The sequence below is a fragment of the Nomascus leucogenys genome, chromosome 22a (assembly GCF_006542625.1).
Source record: "Nomascus leucogenys isolate Asia chromosome 22a, Asia_NLE_v1, whole genome shotgun sequence".
Taxonomy (NCBI): Eukaryota; Metazoa; Chordata; class Mammalia; order Primates; family Hylobatidae; genus Nomascus; species Nomascus leucogenys.
Genome location: NC_044402.1, coordinates 49,220,913 through 49,246,830, shown reverse-complemented (window position 1 = coordinate 49,246,830; position 25,918 = coordinate 49,220,913). Strand labels below are relative to the sequence as shown.

At 43.2% G+C, this 25,918-nt stretch overlaps 1 long non-coding RNA gene and 1 other non-coding gene across 2 annotated transcripts in view; one reads left to right on the top strand and one right to left on the bottom strand.

Annotated features, from left to right (window-relative positions):
* LOC101177381 overlaps nt 1–25,918 on the bottom strand; it is a 37,885-nt gene that overhangs the window by 6,000 nt on the left and 5,967 nt on the right. Inside the window, exons 2-3 of the long non-coding RNA XR_004027972.1 lie at nt 23,800–23,903; nt 18,486–18,563 (exon numbers count right to left, since the gene is read on the bottom strand). This is a non-coding gene — a long non-coding RNA (uncharacterized LOC101177381). The remainder of the gene's footprint in view (nt 1–18,485; nt 18,564–23,799; nt 23,904–25,918) is intronic.
* Nucleotides 5,055–5,137, top strand: TRNAL-UAA. The gene has a single exon. It is a non-coding gene; the product is annotated as a tRNA-Leu (tRNA).

Below are 25,918 nucleotides of genomic sequence, written 5' to 3'. Positions count from 1 at the left end.
CCTGGACACGTCTGACTTCTTTGCAACATGAACTCGATATCTAGGATGGCGTTATCAAAATCAGGTAAAGGTGCAGATTAAATTCCTTGGGTAAATTTTTTTGGCCGGGCGTGGTGGCTCAGGCCTGTAATCCCAGCACTTTGGGAGGCCGTGGCGGGCGGATCACGAGGTCAGAAGATCGACACCATCCTGGCTAACGTGGTGAAACCCCGTCTCTACTAAAAATACAAAAAATTAGCTGGGGGTGGTGACGGGCGCCTGTTAGTCCCAGCTACTCGGGAGGCTGAGGCAGGAGAATTGCTTGAACCCGGGAGGTGGAGCTTGCAGTGAGCCAAGATCGCGCCATTGCACTCCAGCCTGGGTGACAGAGCGAGACTCCGTCTCAAAAAAAAAAAAATTTTTTTTTCAAATAAGGTTCTACTTAGTTTGAACATCTATGTACTTAAGATACAAGTTACCTGTCTCCCAACTACAGGCAGAGGAGACATAGGATAATCTCGATACACAATCCTATTCAAAAAGAACAAAAACAAGAGGAAAAAGAAAAAGAAAAAACAAAAAACAAGAGGCACACTGGTCTGTAGCAACTGTAGAATTCAGTGGGCACATAATGCTAGTGCATTGATTGGAACTCAGTAATGCCGTCTGAGAATGATTCCCTAGGCTCTTGGGTCCATCTCCTGGGTTCTTATTCCACAGTCAAATTCATCCATTCTTTTAATAAGAAATATCATTTACTTGCAGCTGAATGGTTTTCTTAGCCTACTTCCTTCCCATAGTAGTCTGGGAGGAAGAGGGGTGAGGTCCAAAGTATTTTCATTTTATGCTGTCCTTTATTCCTTTCAGTCCAGACTGTCAATGTTCATATACCATAATTTTCTTCAAAAGATGTGATGTTATGAAAGTTACTGAAGTTTATTCCTTTAGACCAGGGGTTCACAAACTATAGCCCACAGGCCAAATCTGGCCTTATATCTGTTTTTATAAAGCTTTATTGGAACACAACCACATTCATTCATTTAGCATTATCTTTAGCTGCTTTCCTGCAACAGCTGATTTGTGTAATTGCCACATCAACTGAATGGCCCACAAAGCCTAAAATATTTACTATCTGGGTCTTTAAAGAAAAAGTTTTCCAGGCCAGAAGCAGTGGTTCACCCCCATAATTCCAGCACTTTGGGAGGCCAAGGCAGGAGGATCACTTGAGCCCAGGAGTTTGAGACCAGCCTGGCCAACCTGGTGAAACCCCCTCCCTACTAAAAATACAAAAAAAATTAGCCTGGTATGGTGGTAGTCCCAGCTACTTGGGAGGCTGAGGCAGGAGAATCACTTGAACCTGGGAGGTGCAGGGTGCAGTGAGCCAAGATCGGACCACTCACTGCCCTCCAGCCTGGGTAACAGAGCGGGACTCTGTCTCAATAAAAAAAAATTTTTTTAAAGTTCGCCAATTTCTTTTAAAACAAAAGCCACATTCATGAAAATAATGTCTTGTCTCCCTTTGGCTTCCCATAAAACTGCAGTAGGGCCACATTCTTAAGAGTTGTAGAATTATTGTTTAAACTATAGGATCCTTAAGGTAGGTCCTTAAGAACCTTAGGGGTTTGTTTAGATACCACCTTATGCCTCTCTGTGGTATTAATAAAGGACTTACAATAACACCCTTGGCTTCATCTTTAGACCACATTTTCTGATCGTGCTCTAGACAATAAGCTAAAACATTTGTAAGACTCACCTCATTTATTTCTCTTCTTTCGGGTATCACAGTCCCAAACTAACAGCAGGCGATGCCTGAAAACAGTTATTTCACATACTTATGTCCAGTATATTTTTCTTGTTGTTTGCAATTTTCCTAACAGTGACTTCTTCACAGGCAGAAGCAGAAACCCATATCTCTTTTGTTGGTGTTCTTTTTCAATAGTATTATAATTTCAAGTTCCATCCACATTATTGCATGTATATCTACTCTGTTACTTTTTATATTGCTTAATAGCCTATGGTGTGCATTTTTAACAGTTTACCTGTCCACTTTCCAATAATAAGTATTAAATTTTCAATTTCAAAAGACTAAAATAAGGCTGTGATTAACTTTATCACATGTGTACTCTTGGTAGTTAACATTTGAGGCAGTGGATAGTCTGGGGGAAGATTTATGCCTAGGAGCAGAGCAGTTACATCATAGAATGTGAATATACTTAATTTGAATAAGAAGAACTCCAGAATGGCTTCATTAATTTAAACTTCGACTAGCAGGACAGGAGGGTTCTTTTATCACTAGTCCTGCAAAAATTGATTTTATTCAGCTTCTAGTTTTGCCAATGTAATGACAGTAAATGCGATATATCTTTTTACTTTTTATTTCTGTGATTACTAAAGATTTTGTACAATCTTTGTTAGTCTTGACATATTTCTCTCCTCTAATTGCCTGTCCTATCTTTTGTTCATTTCCTTTTGATCTTGCTGTCCTTCTCTTGCAGATTTTCATGGCTTCTTGATATATATTATGCCCTTGCCATTTTTGGAGACAATTCAAACATATACTCCCATTAGTGCATCTATCTACATATTTATATTTCTACTGTGTCCTTTATCTTACATATTCTTGATTTTTTAATTTAAGATTTTTTTAGCCGGGTGCAGTGGCTCACGCATGTAATCCCAGCACATTGGGAGGCCAAGCGGGGGGAATCACCTGAGGTCAGGAGTTGGAGACCAGCCTGACCAACATGGAGAAACCCCCGTCTCTACTAAAAATACAAAATTTGCTGGGCGTGGTGGTACATGCCTGTAATCCCCAGCTACTCAGGAGGCTGAGGCAGGATAATCACTTGAACCTGGGAGGCGGAGGTTGCGGTGAGCTGAGATCGCGCCATTGCACTCCAGCCCGGGCAACAAGAGCGAAACTACGTCTCAAAAAAAAAAAAAAAAAAGATTTTTTTAAAGGTGGGGGTTTTGCTATGTTGGCCAGACTGGCATTGAACTCCTAGGCTCAAGCAACCCTCCTGCCTCAGTCTCCCCGGTAGCTGGACTACAGTGGTTATATTCTTGATTTTAATGTAAGCAAATATGTCTTCTTTGTTTTTTGCCTTATTGTTTGTGCTTTTGAAGTTTTCAAAAGTTTTCTGCTCCTGGGTATAAGGATGTTCTCCTTCATATACTTTTTTTTTTTTTTTTTTTTTTGAGACGGAGTCTTGCTCTGTCGCCTAGGCTGGGCTGGAGTGCAGTGGCACAATCTGGGCTCACTGCAACCTCCACCTCCCCAGCTCAGGCGACTCTCCTGCCTCACCGTTCCGAGTAGCTGGAATTACAGGCATGCACCACCATGCCCAGCTAATTTTGTATTTTTACTAGAGACAGGGTTTCGCCATGTCAGCCAGGCTGGTCTCCAACTTTTGACCTCAGGTGATCTGCCTGCCTCGGCCTGCCAAAGTGCTGGGATTACAGCTGGAGCCACCGTGGCCGACCATCCTTCATATACTTCGAATAGTTTTCTTTTTTACTGTCACACGTATTTAAACCCTCTAGATAAGTGTACTTTTAAAAAACTTCACAGCTGATTGATTCTGCTCTGTAGTTCGTGTCAAGAGCTAACAGCAATAGAATATTCTGAACATTTTTATGTCTATCTATATATGATGGTTTCTTTCTCTCATATGCTTTTCATGGAACCTTTCAGTCACCTCCATCCCCATCCTCAAGTCAGTTCTTGCCCCAGCAGCGAGAGACCTGAATTTCCTTCAGTGTTTGGTAGAAGCAGGAATCTCTCAGGCCGTATCTCCTCTTCTAGGAATGGAACCTTGATCTGGCCAGAGGCAGAACCCAGAGCCCAACAGCCAAACGACTTCAGGGGTCCATTCCTTTTCCATGGCTTCATCAGGCAGAGAAAGATCCTGATGTGGACCCAGGCAGTCCTGAGCATCACAAATAAGGCCTTGATTCCTGTTTCCTCAGCTGATGAGATTCTGAGGAGATGTCCTCTGACTTTCTTTGCTTGTCTGCTGCAGACCACACAACCTTTGCATATTGTGGTGCTTTCCTCTGATTACCTGAAAAACAAAGGGGCATGCCACACACTAGGTGTTCAGTATTGTTGCATAAATTAATTATATTCCAACCCTACTTCAGGATTTCATTTCAGCTCTGTGTCCTCCAGACCCTAAACTTCCTTTCTAAGAGCTTATTTCATGAGTTCTTAAATTCCCCATGACAGCTTTAGCACCCTTCACTGAGTGCCGTTTACCAGACTATTGAAGTTAGAATTACTTGAGGGTGCTTGGTAAGATTAAGATTCTTGGGACCCATAGTAAATCGCTTTAGTCAGGATCACTGCACGAGGGGTTCTAGAATCCACATTTGTAATAAGTCTCCCAGGACATACTTTAGCCACAAGGACTGGATTCTCTGTTGTAACAATTGCGACCTTTTCCGGGAGCACTTTGAGTTCTGGGGCGGTGTATTTCTGTGCAGCCCACACACAGCTCAATATGTTCCTTTTGTAGATAGGTTGCATTGTCAGTTTAAAGCATTTTGTCATTAAAATCAAATAATTTGAACTGCCTTTGTGTCCACTAAAGATCTTAAAATTTACCCCAGGATGAACTCGTTTTAATATAATAAACTTTGGGCCCCCAATCCTGATGCCTCCAATGACATCAGTGTGTCTGGAGTGGAGGTTTGAATTCAGCAGGAAAAACAGTGATCTCTGAAGAAAAAATTGGGACAGTGCCTTTAGTGAAGTAGAAGTAGTAGGTAGTGTTAATACTGTGGTTTCCACTAGGGCACTCCCTCCCCTCCTCTCTCCACCCTTCCCCCACTGCCCGCTCCCTTGTTTTTCTTTTCAAATCAAGTAAAAACAAAAATTTCTCTGGAAATTTTTGACCAAGTGAGGAGGCTCAGGAGAAGTGATTGATGAACACATGCTGTGTTTTCCTATTATATCCTCCTCATATTTTAATACAATTCAGTAAAAACAGGAATAACTCGGTACTTCCTTAATACTCAGTGCAAATGCCTTTGTTGTTATAAAAAAAGTGATTGCCATACAGCCAGCCCCAGTCACCGGGATGGCCGAGTGGTTAAGGCGTTGGACTTAAGATCCAATGGGCTAGTGCCCACGTGGGTTCGAACCCCACTCTCGGTAGATTAAGTTTTCATCTCCAAACTCCTTTCAATACCAGCATTTTAAAAGTACGTGAAGGTAATTTCATTGTTTTTCTACCCCTTTGCATTAACTCTAAAGTTTTCTGATCACCTCAATAGGCAGTAGTGTGTGAATGATTCTCTACCACAACCTATCAGATTGCCAATAGAAGGAAAAACTGCTCATATCCACAGCTCACATCCATGGTCTGCTCCAGGACTTTCAATTCCACCAGGAATTGAACCTCTGAGGCTATTTGACCGTAAGGCCACAGGTAAGAAACTGTAGATCTGGGTACCTCCCAGGAAATAAGAGCCACTCCCCAGGATTCTCATAGTTTCCAAATGATTGTACAAGAAAAGCCCAACTCTTAGCTAGGGCTGTCTCTCACACACTCTGGAGAGCATGGTTGAGTCCTTCTCAACAGTGTTTATCTTGTTTTTTCCAGTTTGAAATGTGAAAATGATCCCTCAGGGAGTTTTATTTTGCATTTAACTGTTATATTGTTCTTGAGCACCTTTTTATATGTTTGAAAGCCATCTGTATTTCCTTTTCTGTTACATGCATAGTATTCTGTGCTAATTTTTCTACTTAGTTGTTAGGTCTTTCTCTTATGATTTGTAGGGTCTCTTTAAATATGGCTTGATTAAACTTTGTTTTGACATGAATCACAAGTAGTCTAGTTTGTTGTCTTTGAACTTTGGGGTGGCTTGGGACATGTGAAAATGGGTATCTATGCAACCACCAAAGTTATCAGTCTTTTCTTCAAGTTTTATGTTTTACTTAGATATGCCTTTCTCCATTACGAGGTCATTTCACAAAATAACTTTATATCTTCTAGAATATTCTTTTTTATATTTAATTATTTGATCTCATTTTTCCTCTGGTGTAATATGTGAGGTATAGATCCAACTCTGCATTAGTTCCAGCAGACTACCACTAATCCCAACACCATTAGTGAATACTCATATTTCCCAGAGTGATTGTAATGACAGCATACTAAATTCTGTTCCCTTTAGAATTCATAGGACCTTGTGTCTCTAAGAAGATTCGAAAGAGTGGACTTTGGAACTCAGCAATCAGATGTCCTAATTCTGGCTTTCCCATTGAATCTCTGAATCTTGATTTCCTCATTTATTAAATAAAGATAATAATCCCTACTTCATGGAAGGGAGTTGTAAGGATTAAAAGAAATATACATAGAGAGAGAGTATCTAAGAAAATGCCTGGCAAAGTTAAAAGTACCCTTTCCCACTATATAGGTTAGTACCCTTTTCTCTTAGAAGAAACTCACACTTTCCTTTAAAGCCATCCTTCAGAGAAACTCAGAAATTAGATATTGTTCTGGTAGTTAATTTGTTTCTATGTTGGATGATTATTGTCCTGATAGTTATGTTTCTATGTTGAGATCAGACACCGAGATTCCACACTTGAAATTTCTCTGATCCAGGCAGCAGCACAAATTGGGTCATTTTCATGAGCGGCCTCAGTGCTTTGAGTTTGTTACTGGCCTTGAGAGGGTTGGGGATGTTGGGGCGCAGGGAAGGAAGCACCTTCTGAGAAGGTGCTTATTTGCAACCTCACAGCCAGAATACTCAGGTTTGAGAAAGACTAAGTTCACACAGAGGAGAATAATTCATCCCCAGCAAAGGTCGGTTTTCTTACTTTTATTTCTGTCACGTGGATGGGGTAGGAAAAAGAGGATGAGAGGTTTTGTTATGTTTTGAAATGAAACTCCAGATGATATGGTTTGGCTGTGTCCCCACCTAAATCTCATCTTGAATTGTAGTTCCCGTAATTCCCATGTGTTGTGGGAGATAATTGAATCACGGCGGCAGTTTCCCCCAATCTGTGGTAGTGAATAAGTCTCACAGGATCTGATGATTTCATAAGGGGTTTCCCCTTTCACTTGGCTCTCATGCTCTCTTGTCTGCTACCACCTAAGACGTGCCTTTCGCCTTCCACCATGATTGTGAGGCCTCCCCAGCCACGTGGAACTGTGAGTCCATTAAACCTCTTTTTCTTTATTAATTACCCAGTCTTGGGTATGTCTTTATCAGCAGCATGAAAATGGACTAATACACCAGATGACATAGATTTTACCTGAATCAGATCTTTCTGAAAACACAGCAGTCTGTTTTCTGTGTGGTCAGTTAGCTCAGTTGTTTAGAGTGTAGTGCTGACAACATTAATATTAGGGAATGATCCCTACAGAAGTTAATTTATGTAACTTTTTCTAATGGGAGGGCCAACTGCAACCTAAAGTCACCACCCAATGCACACCTCTGCCACAAGAGATTTGAATCTATTGTATCTGTCACTTGGTTTTATTATATTTGTCTGATCATTAGTGATGCTGAAAATTTCTACTCAACTCTAATTTCTGTTGTTTGTTTGTCGTTGTTGTTGTTGTTTTTAGACAGTCTTGCTCAGTCGCCCAGGCTGGCAGTGGGTGATGCGATCTCAGCTCACTGCAACCTCCGCCTCCTGGGTTCAAGCCATTCTCGTGCCTCAGTCTCCTGAGTAGCTGAGACTACAGGCATCTGTTACCACGCCCGGCTAATTTTTGTATTTGTAGTAGATGTAAGGTTTCACCATGTTGGCCAGGCTGGTCTGGAACTCCTGGCCTCAAGTGATTCACCCACCATGGCCTCCCAAAGTGCTGGAATTACGAGGCATGAGCCACCCTGCCTGGCCAATTGTTGTTTCCTGAGATAGGCAGAATTCTAAGATAGCCCCCAAGAATTCCCCCTCCATCTGGATATTACAAACCTGCATAATACGCTGAACTGTGAATATGATTAGGGTATGTTACACAGCACAGTTGACTTTAAGCAAGGGAAATCATCAGGGATGAGCCTGGCTTAATCAGGTAAGTCCTTAAAAGAAACTGGGCATCCTGTAGTCCCAGCTTGTCGAGGTGGGAGGATTGCTTGAGCCCAGAGGCTTGAGATCATAGTGAGCTATGACTATACCACTGTACTCTGGCCTAGATGAGAGTGAGACCCCATCTCTTAAAAAAAAGAAAAGAATGGGCTCTTCCCAGAGTCAGAGATTAGAAATGTGAAAGAAATTGAAGAGTTTGAAGTGGGGCTGGCTTTGAAGATGAAAGGGCCACCCGCGTGAAGATGGCCTCTAGCTGCTGAGGGCACCCAGCTGACAGCAAGGAAATAGGGATTCTCGTATAACCATGAGAGCTTGGAAGAGGATCGCGAGATCCAAAAAAGAATCTGGCTAGCCGGGTGCGGTGGCTCACGCCTGTAATCCCAGCACTTTGATCCCCAAAGTGGACAGATCACCTGAGGTTGGGAGTTCGAGACCAGCCTGATCAACATGGTGAAACCCCATCTCTACTAAAAATACAAAATTAGCCGGGCGTGGTGCTGCATGCCTGTAATCCCAGCTACTCGGGAGGCTGAGGCAGGAGAATTGCTTGAACCGGGAGTTGGAGGTTGCAGTGAGGCGAGGTTGCGGTGAGGCAAGGTCACACCACTGCACTCCAGCCTGGGCAACAAGAGCGAAACTCTGTAACAAAGAAAAAAAAAAAATCCAGCCAGCCAATGAAGTTAGTCTTGCTAGATCCTGAGCGGAGAACCCAGATACCCAGTGCCCAGACTTCCTACCTACAGAACTGTGAGTGGATAAATGGGCATTGTTATAAGCTGCTGAGTGTGATAATGTGTTACACAGCAACGTAAAACTCATAGATTTCTTTCTTTCTTTTCTTTTTTTTTTTTTTTTTTTTTTGAGATGGAGTCTCGCTCTGTTGCCCAGGCTGGAGTGCAGTGGTGGGATCTCGGCTCACTGCAAGCTCTGCCTCCCGGGTTCACGCCATTTTCCTGCCTCAGCCTCCCCAGTAGCTGGGACTACAGGCACCTGCCACCACTCCCGGCTAACTTTTTTTTTGTATTTTCAGTAGAGACGGGGTTTCACTGTGTTAGCCAGGTTGGTCTTGATCTCCTGACCTCGTGATACGCCCACCTCGGCCTCCCAAACTGCTGGGATTACAGGTGTGAGCCACTGCACCCAGCCTAAAACTAATAGATTTCTATTTGGTTGTTTGTTAAAGCAAACAGCAGAATGCTAAGATGGAAGTGTTACAGCAGAAAATTGGGTTGTATAGGATAGGGTGTCAAGTGCCTCTAAGAGCCACTGTCCATCTAAGCACCTTGCTTTCTCTGTCCCTTTCTTGGGGTCCTGAAACTGACTGCCTGAAGGACCCTCAAACGCTTCCTCAATGGATACCTAGAAGCTCCTAATTGGGCCAGGCGCAGTGGCTCACACCTGTATTACCAGCACTTTGGGAGGCCAAGGTGGGCGGATCACCTGAGGTCAGGAGTTCGAGACCAGCCTGACCAACATGGAGAAACCCCGTCTCTACTAAAAATACAAAATTGGCTGGGCATGGTGGCGCATGCCTGTAATCCCAGCTACTCGGGAGGCTGAGGCAGGAGAATCGCTTGAACCTGGGAGGCGGAGGTTGTGGTAAGCCGAAAATTGTGCCATTGCAATCCAGCCTGGGCAACAAGAGCGAAACTCTGTCTCAAAAAAAAAAAAAAAGAAGCTAATAATTAAATTTTAGATTAATAGAAGCATATATTCCCTAAGTGTGTAAGTACAATTTATACATACAGATATGTATTTCTTTATATAAGTACAATTTATAAATACAGATATGTATTTGTAGATATTAATTTCACATTTAACATATAACAATAGCTGCCAATTCATTCCTTAAACTATTTTTTTTTTTTTGCAGCACACATCTAGTTACTAGGAATGCAGCAATGGGGGAAAAATAAGTCCCCACTCCCCCAAGCTTTCTGGTGCAGAGGACCAGAAGAGGACCTCAAAGGTGTCTTGTCTTTTCCTTTCTTTGAGATGGAGATTTGCTCTTGTTGCCCAGGCTGGAGTGCAACGGCGCCATCTCGGCGGCTCACTGTAAGCTCCACCTCCCGGGTTCAAGCCATTCTCCTGCCTCAGCCTCTCCAGTTGCTGGGATTACAGGTGTGCGCCACCATACTCAGCTAATTTTGTATTTTTAGTAGAGACGGGGTTTTGCCATGTTGGTCAGTCTGGTCTCGGACTCCTGACCTCAGGCGATGCGCCCACCTCAGGTGATGCGCCCGCCTCAGCCTCCCAAAGTGCTGGGATTACAGGTGTGAGCCACTGTGCCTGGCCAGGTATCTTTTCTTTTTAAAGAGAAACAGAATCAATATTTTACATATACATATATAATACTTATGAGACCAACAAATCCCAAGATCTGCAGTCAGGAAACTGGAGACCCAGGAGAGCCAGTGGTATAGATCCAGTTTGAAGGCCAGCAGTCTCAAAATCCAGGAACAGCCAATGTTTCAGGTTGAGTTCAAAGTCAGAAATAAAACCAACGTCCCAGCTAAAAGGCAGTCGGGCAGGAGGAATTCCCTCTTCTTCCTGGGAGGCCAGTCTTTTGTTCTAGTCAGGCTTGCAACTGATGGGATGAGGCCCACCCACATTGGGGAGGGTAATCTGCTTTATTCAGTGTTTTTTTAATTAAAATTTTATATTTTTAGAGACAAGGTCTCACTATGTTGTCCATGCTGGTCTCAAACTCCTGGGTTCAAGCAATTCTCCCACCTCCATGTCCCGAATTGCTGGGATTACAGGTGCAAGCCACCACGCCTGGCACAGTTTATTTAAGAATTAAAGGGGGGCGGAGCCTGCAGTGAGCCGAGATCGCGCCACCGCACTCCAGCCTGGGCTCGGCTAGGTGCCATGGGTCACACCTGTAATCTCAGCACTTTGGGAGGCCAAGGTGGGCAGATCACTTGAGCTCACAAGTTAGAGACCAGCCTGAGCACCATGGTGAAACCCCATCTCTACCAAAAATACAAAAAATTAGCCTGGTATGGTGGTGCAGACCTGTGGTTCCAGCTACTCAGGAGGCAGAGGCAGGAGAATCAAGCTTAGGAGGTGGAGATCGCAGTGAGCCATGATCGTGCCATTGCACTCCAGTCTGGGCGACACAATGAGACCCCCTCAAAATATAAATAAAAATTTAAGGCCGGGCGTGGTGGCTCATGTCTGTAATTCCAACACTTTAGGAGGCCGAGGCAGGTGGATCACCTGAGGTCAGGAGTTTGAGACCAGCCTAGCCAACATGGTGAAACCCAATCTCCACTAAAAATACAAAAATTAACTAGGCATAGTGGCAGGTGCCTGTAATCCCAGCTACTTGGGAGGCTGAGGCAGGAGAATCGCTTGAACCCGGGAGGCAGAGGTTGTGGTGAGCCGAGATTGCGCCATTGTACTCCAGCCATGGCGACAAGAGTGAAACTCCGTCTCAAAAAAATAAAAATTAAAATTTAAATTTAAAAATGTTAAACTCAGCCAGGCATGGTGGCTTACACCTGTAATTCCAGCACTTTGGGAAGTAGAAGTAGAGGGATTGCTTGAGACCAGGAGTTCAAGACCTGCTTGGGCAACGTGGTGAAACCCTGTCTCTACAAAAAATGGAAAAATTGGCCAGGTGTGGTAGCACATGCTTGTAGTCCCAGCTACTCAGGCGGCTGAGGGGAGAGGATCACTTGAGCCCAGGAGGTTGAGGCTGCAGTGAGCCAAGATTGTACCACTGCACTCCAGCCTGGGTGACAGAGAGAGACCCTGTCTAAAAAATAATATTAATAATAATATTAATAAGTCAAACTCCTCCAAAAATACACTCACAGAACACCCAGAATATTGATCGGCCAAATATCTGGGCATATCTTGGCCCAGTCAAATTGATACATAAAATTAACCATCACAACAGTTTAGTGTAAGAGAAAACAAAATTTAAAAATAAAGAACAGTTTTCACCAAACTTAGCATAGTTACAATGAAAGAAACAGATACAATATTTTTTGCTTAAATTATTTTTGCACAAGTCATATATATTCAGGTGGTTCAAAAATGAGAAAGTATTAAAAGGCATAGAAAAAGTCTTTGGCCTCTCCTTTCCCCCATTCCCTCAATTCCCCCTACCACCTCTACCATAGTTTTTCTTTTCTTTTTTGTTTTGTTTATTTTGAGACAGGGTCTCACTGTGTCACCCAAGCTAGAATGCAGTGGTGCAATCATGACTCACTGCAGGCTCAGCCTCCTAGGCTCAAGTGATCCTCCCATCTCAGCCTCCCGAGTAGCTGGAACTATAGGTATATGCCACCCACCTAGCTAATTTTTTAATTTTTTTGTAGAGATGAGGTCTATGTTGCACAGGCTGGCCTTAAACTCCTGGGCTCAAGTGATCCTCCCACCTCAGTCTCCAAAAGTGCTAGGATTACTGGCATGAGCCATCCCTCCTGGCTTACTTTAGTTTTTAAATGGATTCTTCCTGATTTTATGAAACTGGCACATATGAACCCTCTTATTTTACCTAACGTTTTACATAAAAGGTAAAATATTTACTCATTATTCTGCAGCTCCTTTTCTCAATATATTTTGGAAATCTCTATTTTATCAGTGGTCAGTTACAAATAGCACATTTAAATTTGCATCTGCACAAAATAGGAGCTTATTTCCAAATGCGTTTATCCAACCAGGCAGGAGTACAATCTGCAAACTTCTTTTCCATTGCACCTCTAAACAAGGGAACAAGAACAAGTGTAGATTTATTGGAACTCAAAGGAAGAAGAGAAAATGACATCCTTAATTGTTTTTGATCCAGTGAGAAATAAAACACTTTTTGCCTAAAGCAATGTAGTATTCAACAATACCTGAAGTAAGGAATTAGAAGCAGCTGGTGATCAAAGGAAAAGTTACATTAATTCAACAAATATTTATTGAACTTTTTCTTCATAATGCAATATTTAGCTATCTATTTTCTTTAAGTAAAGCCATTCAAGAAATAGCATTAAGTTTAAAAAATAAAGATACAAAAAAGCTTAATAGGATAACAATTCCCCCCCCTCACCCCAACTATTTTTTTTTTGAGATGGGGTCTCACTCTGTCACCCAGGCTGGAATGCAGTGGATTAATCTCAGCTTACTGCAACCTCTGCCTCCCAGCTTCAAGCAATTCTCCTGCCTCAGCCTCCCAAGTAGCTGAGATTACAGGCAGCGCCACCACGTCCAGATAAATTTTTTTTTAAATTTTTGTATTTTTAGTAGAGATGGGGTTTCGCCATGTTGGCCAGGCTGCTCTTGAAACCCTGAGCTCAAGGAATCCTCCTGCCTCTGCCTCCCAGAGTGCTGGGATTACAGGCGTGAGCCACTGTGCCCAGCCAAAGACAATTCCTTTTTAAAAACATACACAACATATACACACAACACATGTATATAAATATCTAGAAGTGTATGTGTATACATGTATACACACACACACACACACACACATGCCACCCATATATATACAGTAAAATGTGCCTAACATGCTTAACAGTGTTTATCTTTGGAATGTGGGGGGGAATATATACATATACTCAGTCATATTTTTAATATTTTTAAGCAAAAATCCTATATAATGCCTTGGTAGCTCAAGGCTGCTGCTCGGAGTTCCTTACCTGGAACAGCAGTTATCCAACCTACAGTCCATATTCAGTATTAATGATGAAGGTAAAAACAGTTGAAAATCAGAACAGTTAACATTCTAGTTGATTTACCAGGATTCTATTAATTTGGTTATATAGACAGGAGAATTCTTCTGAAGGTGGCTAACTCCCTGGTAAAAAGATGAACTTCCTCTTAGAAGGCAGTGGGGTAAAGAATTTAGGACAAGGGCTCTGAAGATAGACTGTTAATTTGGGCCTATCCAAATGGGTCTACTCTTTACCTAAGACCTTTAAAAGGGAAAAGTGCATGGACCTTGGAGCCCAACAGTCTTGTCTTCCAATTCTAGTTTTGCCACTTCCTCTCTCTAAGCTACAACATCTTCATTGTACTAACCCCTACCCTATAAAATAATTGTGAGGAAAGACACACCCACACACACCCACATACACTGTATGTCACATAGTACCTGATAAATAGAAAGTGCTTAATAAATATTAGTTCCTTTACCCCTAAAGAGAAAATCATCCTCATCCTTTATAAGCTGCCTTTCATGAAAATGTTCCTGCTTTATTTCCATAGCCTTTAAAATATTCTAGACACTCATTTCTTTCTCGCTGTCTTTTTTTTTTTGAGACAGAGTCTTGCTCTGTCACCCAGGCTCACCTGCAGTGACATGATCTTGGCTCACTGCAACCTCCACCTCCCAGGTTCCACAGGTTCAAGTGACTTTCATGCCTCAGCCTCCCAATGGGTGTGAACCACCAAACCTGGCTAATTTTTGTATTTTTAATAGAGACAGGGTTTCGCCATGTTGTTCAGCTGGTCTCGAACTCCTGACCTCAAGTGATCTGCCCAACTATGTCTCTCTAAGTGCTGGGATTATAGGCATGAGCCATGGCACCTAGCCCTAGACATTTATTTCTTTTTTGTTTGTTTTTTATTGTTCATTTGTTTTTTGAGACAGTATCACTCTGTCACCCAGGCTGGAGTGCAGTGGCATGATCTTGGCTCACTGCAACCTCCGCCTCCCAGGTTCAAGTGATTCTCCTGCCTCAATCTCCCAAGTATCTGGGATTACAGGTGCCCGCCACCACACTGGCTAATTTTTTTGTATTTTAGTAAAGATGGAGTTTCACCCCGTTGGCCAGGCTGGTTTCAAACTCCTGACCTCAAGTGATCCACCTGCCTTGGCCACCCAAAGTGTTAGTATTACAGGTGTGAGCCACTGCACCCGGCCAAGTGTACCATTTAAAAAAATCTTTTATATTGTATTTTTACTGTGCCTTTTCTATGTTGTGATATGTTTAGGTACACGAATACTTATCATTGTGTTATAATTGCCTACAATACTCAGTACAGTAACATGCTGCACAGGTTTATAGCGTAGGAGCAATAGGCTATAGCAAACAGCCTAGGTGTGTAGTAGGCTGTCCCATCTAGGTTTGTATAAGTGCACTCTGTGAGTCTGCACAAGGATGAAATCACCTAACAACACATTTCTCAGAATGTATCCGTGTCATTAAACAATGCACAACTCTTTAAATATGATTAAATGCATATTTAATACTAACTTTTTACTTTTACTTATAAGTAGCAAGGGAAAGGAGTGAATTATAAAACCAGTTATAAATTCATATATTCAGGAGTCAAGGTGTAAAATGTATTTATTACTGTGAGCTGAAGAAAAAGAAGTTGGAAAACATTACTCTAAATGTTGGCCACATGAGCGGGTTGCAAAGAAAGCATGGAAAAGAAGATCACCAGATGAGAGCAGACTAGAGAATCTTACGATAGATTATTACGTGATTTTTGGCAGGTAATATGGAAGTTAGAAAAATTAGAACTGCATTTCTATTTCAAAATTCCTTTCATTCCTATCTACTTGTGTGAACACAATTTCTTATATCCATAAGAATGACAAACAGACATACAGCTGATTTTGACCTCTGGTCTCATTCTAGCAGTGAGGAATATTCTGCCATGGAAACATGAATTAGAAAATATCAGTTCCTTCCTTCCTTCCCTCCCTCCCTCCCTCCCTCCCTCCCTCCCTCCCTCCCTCCTTCCTTCCTTCCTTCCTTCCTTCCTTCCTTCCTTCCTTCCTTCCTTCCTTCCCCCCCCCTCTGTGGCCCAGGCTGCAATCTACTTAGCTCGCTGCTGCCCGCGCCGCGGACTGCCTGGGACTGCCGCGGCGCGCCAACGCTGCCTGCTTTTTCTCTTTTGGCTGCAGGCGCGCGGTCGCCATGTTGGCCACGCTGCTCACCAGCTCCTGACGCCGAGTGCTCTGCCCGCCTCAGCCTCCCGAGGTACTGGGACTGCAGACGGAGTCTCGCTCACCCGGTGCTCGGTGTTGCCCGGGCTGGAGTGCGGTGGCGTGGTCTGGGCTCGCGGCAGCCTCCGCCTCCCAGCCGCCTGCCTTGGCCTACCAGGGTGCTGGGATTGCAGCCCCTGCCCGGCCGCCGCCCCGTCTGGGAGGTGGGGAGCGTCTCTGCCCGGCCACCCATCGTCTGGGAGGTGAGGAGCGCCTCTGCCCGGCCACCCATCGTCTGGGAGGTGAGGAGCGCCTCTGCCCGGCCGCCCCGTCTGGGAAGTGAGGAGCGCCTCTGCCCGGCCGCTCCGTCTGGGAGGTCTACCATGGAGGCCAGAAGCAATGTGGGGGATGGACGTGGTGGCTCACGCCTGTGGTCCCGGCACTCTGGGGGGCGAGGCGGGTTGATCACTTCGGGCTAGGAGTTTGAGACCAGTCTGGCCAACTTGGCGAAACATGAAAAATACAACAGACAAACCAACCAACCAACTCAGTGACAACAAAACAGGTCTACCCTGGAGTCATACTCTAATTTTTTCTATTTTCCTCCCTTTCTGATCCTTTATCCCACTTTCTTTTTCTTCCTCTTCCTTCTCCCTCTTCTTTATCAAATAGAGGATTGAGTTATTATCACTGATCCACATAAAGTCCCTCTCTACTTTAACTCCCACCCCCCATTTCTATTCCCCGACTTCCCATGTGCAACCCTCCTAATATGTTTGATACGCATCTTTTTGTTTGTATGTATTTTTAGAAAATGTTTATTGTTTTTGTGTGCAAAAAAATAAATAAAAAAAAAAAAAAAAAAGAAAATATCAGTCCCAATGTGCGCAGTGGCTCACGCCTGTGATCCCAACACTTTGGGAGGCCGAGGCAGGCAGAGCGCTTAGGCCCGGGAATTCACGACCAGTTTGGGCAACATAATGAGATCCCCTGTCTCTATGAAAAATAAAAAAAAAACTTTAGCTGGGCGTGGTGGCATCTGCCTGTGGTCCCAGCTACTTGGGAGGCTGAGGCAGGAGAATTGCTTGAACCTGGGAGGCAGAGGTTGTAGTGTGCTAAGATTGTGCCACTGCATTCCATCCTGGGCAACAGAGTGAGATGGTCTCAAGAAGGAAAAAAAGGAGGCTGGGCGCGGTGGCTCAAGCCTGTAATCCCAGCACTTTGGGAGGCTGAGGCAGGCGGATCATAAGGTCAGGAGATCGAGACCATCCTGGCTAACACGGTGAAACCCCGTCTCTACTAAAAATACAAAAAAATTAGCTGGGTGTGGTGGCGGGCGCCTGTAGTCCCAGCTACTCGGGAGGCTCAGGCAGGAGAATGGCGTGAACCCAGGAGGTGGAGCTTGCTGTGAGCTGAGATCACACCACTGCACTCCAGCCTGGGCAACAGAGTGAGACTCCGTCTCAAGAAAAAAAACAAAAAAGAAGGAAAGGAAAATAGAGAGAGAGAAAGAGGAAGGAAGGAAAGTAGGGAGGAAGGGAGGAAGGCAGGGAGGAAGGGAGAAAGGGAGGGAGGGAGGGAGATGTTTGGGGAGGGCAGATGGAAAAGAATAGAAAAGAAAGAAAGAGGCCAGGAGCAGTGGTTCATGCCTGTGATCCCAGCGCTTTGGGAGGCCAAGGCAGGCAGATCACGAGGTCAGGAGATCGAGACCATCCTGGCCAACATGGTGAAACCCCATCTCTACTAAAAATACAAAAAAATTAGCCGGGCATGGTGGCACGCACCTGTAGTCCTAGCTACTCAGGAGGCTGAGGCAGGAGAATCGCTTGAATCTGGGAGGTGGAGGCTGCAGTGAGCCGAGATAGCGCCACTGCACTCCAGCCTGGGTGACAGAGTGAGACTGTCTCAAAAAAAAAAAAAAAAAGAGAGAGAGAGAGAGGAATGGAGGAAGAATAAGAAGACTGAGTTCAAGTAAAAAAGAGAAAGATGGCCAGGCTTGGTGTCTCATGCCTGTAGTCCCAGTGCTTTGGAAGGCCAAGGTGGGTAGATCACTTGAGGTCAGGAGTTCAAGACCAGCCTAGCCAACATGATGAAACCCCCTCTCTACTAAAAATACAAAAATTAACTGGGCATGGTGGCGTACGCCTGTAATCCCAGCTACTCGGAAAGCTGAGGCAGAAGAATCGCTTGGACCTGGGAAGTAGAAGTTGCAATGAGCCAAGATTGTGCCACTGCACTCCAGCCTGGGTGACACAGAGAGATTCTGTCTCAAAAAGAAAAAAAAAAAGAGAAAAAGATGTAAAATATCTAATGTTAAAAAAAAGCTTGTTTTTTTTTTTTTTAATTTGATGATAGATTTAAATCACTATGGTATTTAGAAACCACTGGATACATTTAGAGGAGTGATGGAACACATTTTAAAATGTCATAATTCACAATATACCAGAAATCACATTTTTTACAACTGTTTAAACTTATGATGTGAAATTTTTAGATGTCAACTTAAAAATGTAGAAATGGATACATAATTTTTCAACAGGATATGCTTTCAAAGTTTGAAGACCACTGCTCTAAAGCAGTTCTTACATGTGATGAGCTTCATGGAGTCAGTCTTGCTAGTTGTGTGACATTGGGCAAGTGACATAAATTCAGCTGTTTCCTTATCTGTAAAATGGGGATAGTAACAATACCCTATCTCAGTAGCTGTCCAACTTTGGCATTCATCAAAATAGCATGGAGGGCTTTTTAAACAGACTGCTAGGTCCTCACCCCTAGAGTTTCTGATTCAGCGGGTCTAGGGCCAGTCCCTAAAATTTGTATTTCTAATAAGTTTCCAGGTGATGCTGATGCTGCTGGTCCAGGAACCACACTCTGAGAACCTTTGGCCTATCTCATAAGGTCATTGAGAAAATTTAAAACATTAGTAGATAAAATGCTTAAACTGTACTGGGACATAGCAGATGCTAATATGTATTAGCCAATATCATCAATTAGGACTGGATTCACTGTAACAGAAAATTCTACTCCAGTGGATTAAACAGGAAGGAGTCCTATCTCATTTAATAAGAGGTCCCAAGGTAAATCATCCAGAGGTGGCACTACTGTCAAGAATGTCCCCAGCTCCTGTCTTCTTGCTCAATTGCCTTTGTCCCATGGCTTTCATCATCACGGATGTGTGATAGCTGCTGTTCCTCCAGGAATTCTGTGTGCATTCCTGAGAGGCAGAAAGAAGGGCAAAAATGCACAGGGCAAAGAATTGATGGAGTGTTCCAGCCAAGTTGCTCCCTTTCAAAAAATGTTTCCCGAAACCCCCACAGTGACGCTGACTTGAATCACAGTGATCAGATCCAGGTCACATGTTACCCCAACTACAAAGAAATCAGAAAAAGAAAGAATTTTTAGTTCTCCAGCTACTGTGGTGGAGGAAATCAACGGAGAATGCAGTTTGAGACATAATATATTTCACTTGCCTGAAGGGTACCCATGAACACCAAGAAACTCATGCAAAATATCAAGTGTATGTGTATTTTTCTGAAGAGTCAGTCCACAGCTTTCATGAGATCCTTAGAGTCCAAAAACAAGGGCTTTCAAGCCCTAGTTTCTTGACTTGAGGGCCTAAATATTTTCACAAAAAGGATGTCTGCTCTTTTTCATCCCCTCTGTCTGCCATCACATTAAATCATAAAACCTGAGGGCATGGAACTTTCTTAATTGCTGTATCCTTTCTTTTTTTCTAAAAAAAGATTCCGAATTCATTGTAAATTTTGCTTATACTATTATATACTTGTCTATAATTTGTCCTACAGTATATTCTTTGGTGTGTGTGTGTTTTTTTTTTGAGATAGAGTCTCGCTCTGTCACCCAGGCTGGAGTGCAGTGGCGCGATCTCTGCTCACTGCAAGCTCCGCCTCCCAAGTTCACGCCATTCTCCTGCCTCAGTCTCCTGAGTAGCTGGGACTACAGGCGCCCCCCACCTCGCCCGGCTAATTTTTTGTATTTTTAGTAGAGACGGGGTTTCACCGTGTTAGCCAGGATGGTCTCGATCTCCTCACCTCGTGATCCGCCCGCCTCCACCTCCCAAAGTGCTGGGACTACATGCGTGAGCCACCGCGCCTGGCCTGGTGTGTGTAGGTTTTTAATGTGATTTCCCAAACAGATAACATACTTTTTTTTTTTTTTTTTTTTGAGACAGAGTCTTCCTCTGTCACCCAGGCTGGAGTGCAATCGCACCATAATGGCTCACTACACCTTCAAATTCCTAGGCTCAAGCCAATCTCCCACCTCAGTAACCTGAGTAGCTGGGACTACAGGCATGTGCCACTACACATAGCTAAGTTCAATTTTTTTTATACAGATGAAGTTTCACTATGTTGACCAGGCTGGTCTTGAACTCCTGGGCTCAAGCGATCCTCCCACCTTGGACTCCCAAAGCATGTCCTTTTCTTCCTTTGTCATTTGCATAAAGTTGGGGAGCAAGGACCATTAACATCCGAAATAAGTTGCTGTGTCCTGAATTTCAGCCTGGCAATAATACTTGGAGATTTGTGTTCTCTGACCGAAGAAACCAGAAGGGTTTTTAAAGATGAGAGGCAGTAACTGGATTTATTTCTGGGGTGTCTGAAAGACTGACTAATTCAGGAGTAAAACCTAAACACTGAAGGATTTGCATTCTTCAACATATGACTTTCACTTAATGGGAAGATGGAAGACTTATCAACAAAACTACTGGGATCATCTGGAATCTCACCCTGAAAACACGTAGATCAAAAGTACTAATTGTGAAGTATCAGCTGAACGGTATATAAAACAGGTTGGAAATGAGTTCTAAAATTATTAAAATGTTAGAATTGAGAAAGTTTAAATCTACTTAACAATAGCACATAGGTTTATATTCTGGGTAAAACGCATTTAGAAAGTTAACGTTTGCTACTCCTGACAGTAATGAGTCTGAGTTTGGTAGAAAGAACCTTCCCATTTATAAATCAGCCAGGAGAATGTTCCACTGTGCAGAGAACAAGCGATTTACAAGAAATGGGGAATACTTTTTAAAATAAGGAGCTAGGCTGGGCGCAGTGCTCAAGCCTGTAATCCCAGCACTTTGGGAGGCCGAGGCGGGAGGATCGCTTGAGCCCAGGAGTTTGAGACCAGCCTGGGCAACATGGTAAAACTCCATCTCTACTAAAAATACATACAAAAAAAAAAATGTAGCAGGGTGTGGTGGTGCATGTCTGTAATTCCAGCTCCTTGAGAGGCTGAGGTACAAGAATCACTTGAACCCAGGAGGTGGAGGTTGCAGTAAGCCAAGATCGTGCCACTGCACTCCAGCCTGCGGGACAGACCGAGACACTATCTCAAAGAAACAACAACAAAAAAGAAATAAAATAACAAGCTAAAAAACTGTAAAAAGTGAGTATTTCAATAAAATTAATTTTTTTGTCCCAACAATGTTATGTTTAACATAGTTTTGTACCACTTTTCACAGTGAATCATTTTTATTTTTTTAACATCTAACTCAAGCCCCCACTTTTTTTTGCAGTTGAGATAACCTGACTTTCAATCAGCAGATGTATTAGCTCCCTTAGGTTGGCCTTAACCTCTTTATGGGTTAAGAAAATTTGGAAAAGGTAAATGGTCATTTCCAAGTTAGGCTCTCTGATGAGAAGAATTCTTGAAATGTGAAAATACACTGATCAAGTTCAGAGTCCTAGCTTTTGGTGTCTCTGTTCTTTAAACATCAAAAAAGAGAAGTGTGACAAATTGATTTTGGGTGGCCATAAAACCATGTTAAATGTTAATATGAATGGTTTTCTTAAATATGGAGTTCCCTGGTGTCAAATGGGATGTTAGAAATTGGTTAGAAATTAGTCATATTTGCAAGCTCCCTTACCAGCAGATATCATGGGTTGAACTGTGTTCCACCAAAATTCATATGTTGAAGTCCGAAAACTTGGTACCTCAGAATGTGACCCTTATTTGGAGACAGCGCCTTTAGAGAGTTACAGTGAGGTCAACTGAAAGTAGGTCATTAGGATGTGACCTAACCCATCCTAATATGGCCGGTGTCGTTTTAAAAAGGGAAATTTGGATACAGACATACACAGAGAGAAGACAATGTGAAAGGGCGTAGGAAAGAATGGCTATCTACAAGCCAAGGAGAGAAGCTGGAACAGATCTTTCCCTCATTGCCCTCAGAAGGAATCAATTCTACTGAAACCTTGATTTTGGATTTCTAGCCTCCAGAACTGTGAGACAAACACACTTTTGTTGTTTAAGTCACTCAGTTGTGATATTTTGTTACGGCAGCATTAACAAACTAGTACAGCAGGGATTCTCTGATGTTGTACAAGTTTTCTTTCACTCCTCCCAGTCAAGCACTACTCTCTTCTTTCCCCATGCAAGGACACTGATGTACAAGAAAGGCTGAGCCGTAGCTGAAAAATTTCCCACTCTTTATGCTTATAAACTCTTTCCTAAATACGTGGCGTCTTTGATGTCAGAATCTCCCAAGTTTTAGCTTAACATAGAATGTGAGCCAAAGTGTTGTATGCAACTTTCATTCTGTTACTGCTTAAAAGGAAGCTGCTAAGTCACAATATTTTCTTTCTCCTTCCTGCAGGCTGTGATTCTGTTTCACCCATGTGAACAAGGCAATCCTCAGGAGGTCCAAAAGCAGCTAGAAGAACATAGACCCCTGGAGAACTTTGTGGAGAAGGGCTTCCAGAAGTCTCTGGTTTGCCCCTCAACAGCACATTTATATGACAAAGAAAATTTTCTATCTTGCTTAATCATTGTTACTTGGTCTTTATGGTACTAATCAAATAAACATCCTAACTGAAAGAAATCAGAGTAGAATTAAGGACTGATAACTAAAGGGGGGCCAAAGTTTACACACACCTACCTAGATTATTCCGAGTCTTTTGACTGATCTAACTGTTTTTGGTCTTGTCCCTGTTCAATGCATTCTCCACATTATAACTATAATCTAAGATATAATCTGGTTATGCTACCTGCCTGTTAAGAAACCACTGCCTAGAGTTGAGTTGTATTGTCTAATACAGTAGCCATTAAAATTCAATAAAAATTCAGTAGTACTGGCCGGGCGCGGTGGCTCACGCCTGTAATCCCAGCAATTTGGGAGGCTGAGGCGGGCGGATCACGAGGTCAGGAGATCGAGACCATCTTGGCTAACACGGTGAAACCCCATCTCTACTAAAAATACAAAAAAAAAAAAAATTAGCCGGGCGAGGTGGCAGGCGCCTGTAGTCCCAGCTACGCGGGAGGCTGAGGCAGGAGAATGGCGTGAACCCCCGGGGGCGGAGCCTGCAGTGAGCCGAGATCGCGCCACTGCACTCCAGCCTGGGTGAAAGAGCGAGACTCCATCTCAAAAAAATAAATAAATAAATAAATAAAATAAAAATTCAGTAGTACTAGCCACATTTCAGGTGGTTTTTTTTTTGTTGTTCTTTTTTTTTTGAGGTAGGGTCTCTTTCTGTCACCCAGAGTGGAGTGCAGTGGCGCAAATAGAGCTCACTGATGCCTCGACCTCCCAGGCTCAAGTGATCCTCCCACCTCAGCCTCCCAAGTAGCTGGGACTACAGGGGCATGCCACCATGCCTGATAAGTTTTTGTATTTTTTGTGAAGACAGGGTTTCATCATTTTGTCCAGGCTAGTCTCAAACTCCTGAGCTCAAGGGATATGCCCACCTCGGCCTCCAAAAGTGCTGAGATGACAAGCATGAGCCACTATGCCCACCCTCAAGAGTTTAATAGCCACACGTAGCTAGCGATTACTGTGTTGGACAACATAGATACAGGATAAAGTTCTATTGGACAGCATTGGGCTAGGAGATGCATGTCCAAGCCCCCCACATGTCCTGTAAAGCTTTCTCTCCAGACTTACCTGCTGTCGCCATACACTTAGTCAAGGCCACCATGCTGTTTCTCAGCTCTGCATTTGTTCATAATGCTGCTGCCAAGGAATTCTCTCTCCTCCACCTTGTCCACCTAGAAAACAATTCATTTTTTTTAAGTATTACCTTATTTACACACACACCCAAAAAACCCCAGAAGCATTGAGTAGTTCAAGAATTAATTTTGAATACATCTTCCCTTTTATCTACTATCCCTACAAAGATTAGCAGATCCAGAGAAGAGTCTTCACTTTAAAAATAAAAGATTTATAACTTAACAAAAAAAAAATCCAATTAAAAACCAGACAAAAAACTTGAATAGGCATGTCTCCAAAGATATGCAAATGCAAAGAGATATACAACATCACTAATCACTAGGGAAATGTAAACAAAAACCACAAAGAGATACCACTTCACACCCGCTAGGTCACCTACCTTTAAAAACAAAAAACCCCAAGCAGAAAATAACAAATGTTGGCAAGGATGAAGAGAAATTGGAATCCTTGTGCACTGTTGGTGAGAATGCAAAATAATATAGCTGCTATGGAAAACAGTATGCAATTCCTCAAAAAATGAAAAATAGAATTACCATATAACCCAGTAATTCCTTTTCTGGGTATACTGTAAAGAATTGAAGGCATGTAGGCCAGGCATGGGTGGCTCACGCCTGTAATCCCAGCACTTTGGGAGGCTGAGGCGGGCAGATCATGAGGTCAGGAGATCAAGACCATCCTGGCTAACACGGTGAAACCCCATCTCTACTAAAAATACAAAAAATGAGCTGGGCGTGGTGGTGGGTGCCTGTAGTCCCAGCTACTCGGGAGGCTGAGGCAGGAGAATGGCGTGAACCTGGGAGGTGGACCTTGCAGTGAGCCGAGATTGCGCCACTGCACTCCAGCCTGGGCGACAGAGCGAGACTCTGTCTCAAAAAAAAAAAAAGAGAGAGAATTGAAGGCAGGATCTCAAAGAGATATTTATAAACCCCATGTTCATAGCAGCGTTATTCACAATAGCCAAAAGGTGAAAGCAACCCAAGTGACTATTGACAGATGAATGGATAAACAAAATGTGGTATATACGTATAGTGAAATATTATTCAACTCTAAAAAGTAAGGAAATTGACATGCTACAACATGAATGAACCTTGAGAGCACTATGCTAAGTGAAACAAGCCAGTCACAAAAAGACAAATACTGTATGATTCCATTTATTTGAGGTACCTAGAATAGTCAAATTCATAGAGACAAAAAGCAGAATGGTGATGTCCAGAGGCTGAAGGGAGAGGGGAATGGGGAGTTATAGCTTAATAAGTACAGAGTTTCAGTTTTATAAGATGAAAAGAGTTTTGCAGGTAGATGGCAGTGATGGTCGCACAACAATGTGAATGTACCTAACACAACTGAACACTTAAAAACAAGATAGGCCAGGAGCGGTGGCTCACACCTGTAATCCCTGCACTTTGGGAGGCTGAGGTGGGCGGATCCCGAGGTCAAGAGATCGAGACCATCCTGGCCAACATGGTGAAACCTCGTCTCTACTAAAAATACAAAAAAAAATTCGCTGGACGTGGTGGCATGTGCCTGTAATCCCAGCTACACGGGAGGCTGAGGCAGGAGAATTGCTTGAACCCAGGAGGCAGAGATCGTGCCACTGCACTCCAGCCTGGTGACACAGCGAGACTCCATCTCAAAAAAACAAACAAACAAAAGATTAAGATGCTAAATTTTATGTGAATTTTATTACAATTGTTTTAAAAAGATCCATATTTAAATCTCATTCCGAAAAAGGTAAGTCTTGAGCAAGCCCTGACTCTACCAGAACCCAGTTCACAACCATATCCTCAAACATCCCACATTCTTTTTTTTTTTTTGAAGAGACAGAGTCTTGCTCTGTCACTCCAGCTGGAGCACAGTGGCACAATCTTAGCTCACTGTAACCTCGGACTCCTGGGCTCAAGCAACCTTCCACCTCAGCCTCTGGAGTATCTAGGACTATAGGTGCAAGCCATCACACTCCACTAATTTTGTTTTATTTTTTGTAATTGGGGGAAAGAGGGATGGGGTGGGTGTTCTTGCTTTGTTGCCCAGACTGGTCTCCAACTCCTGGCTT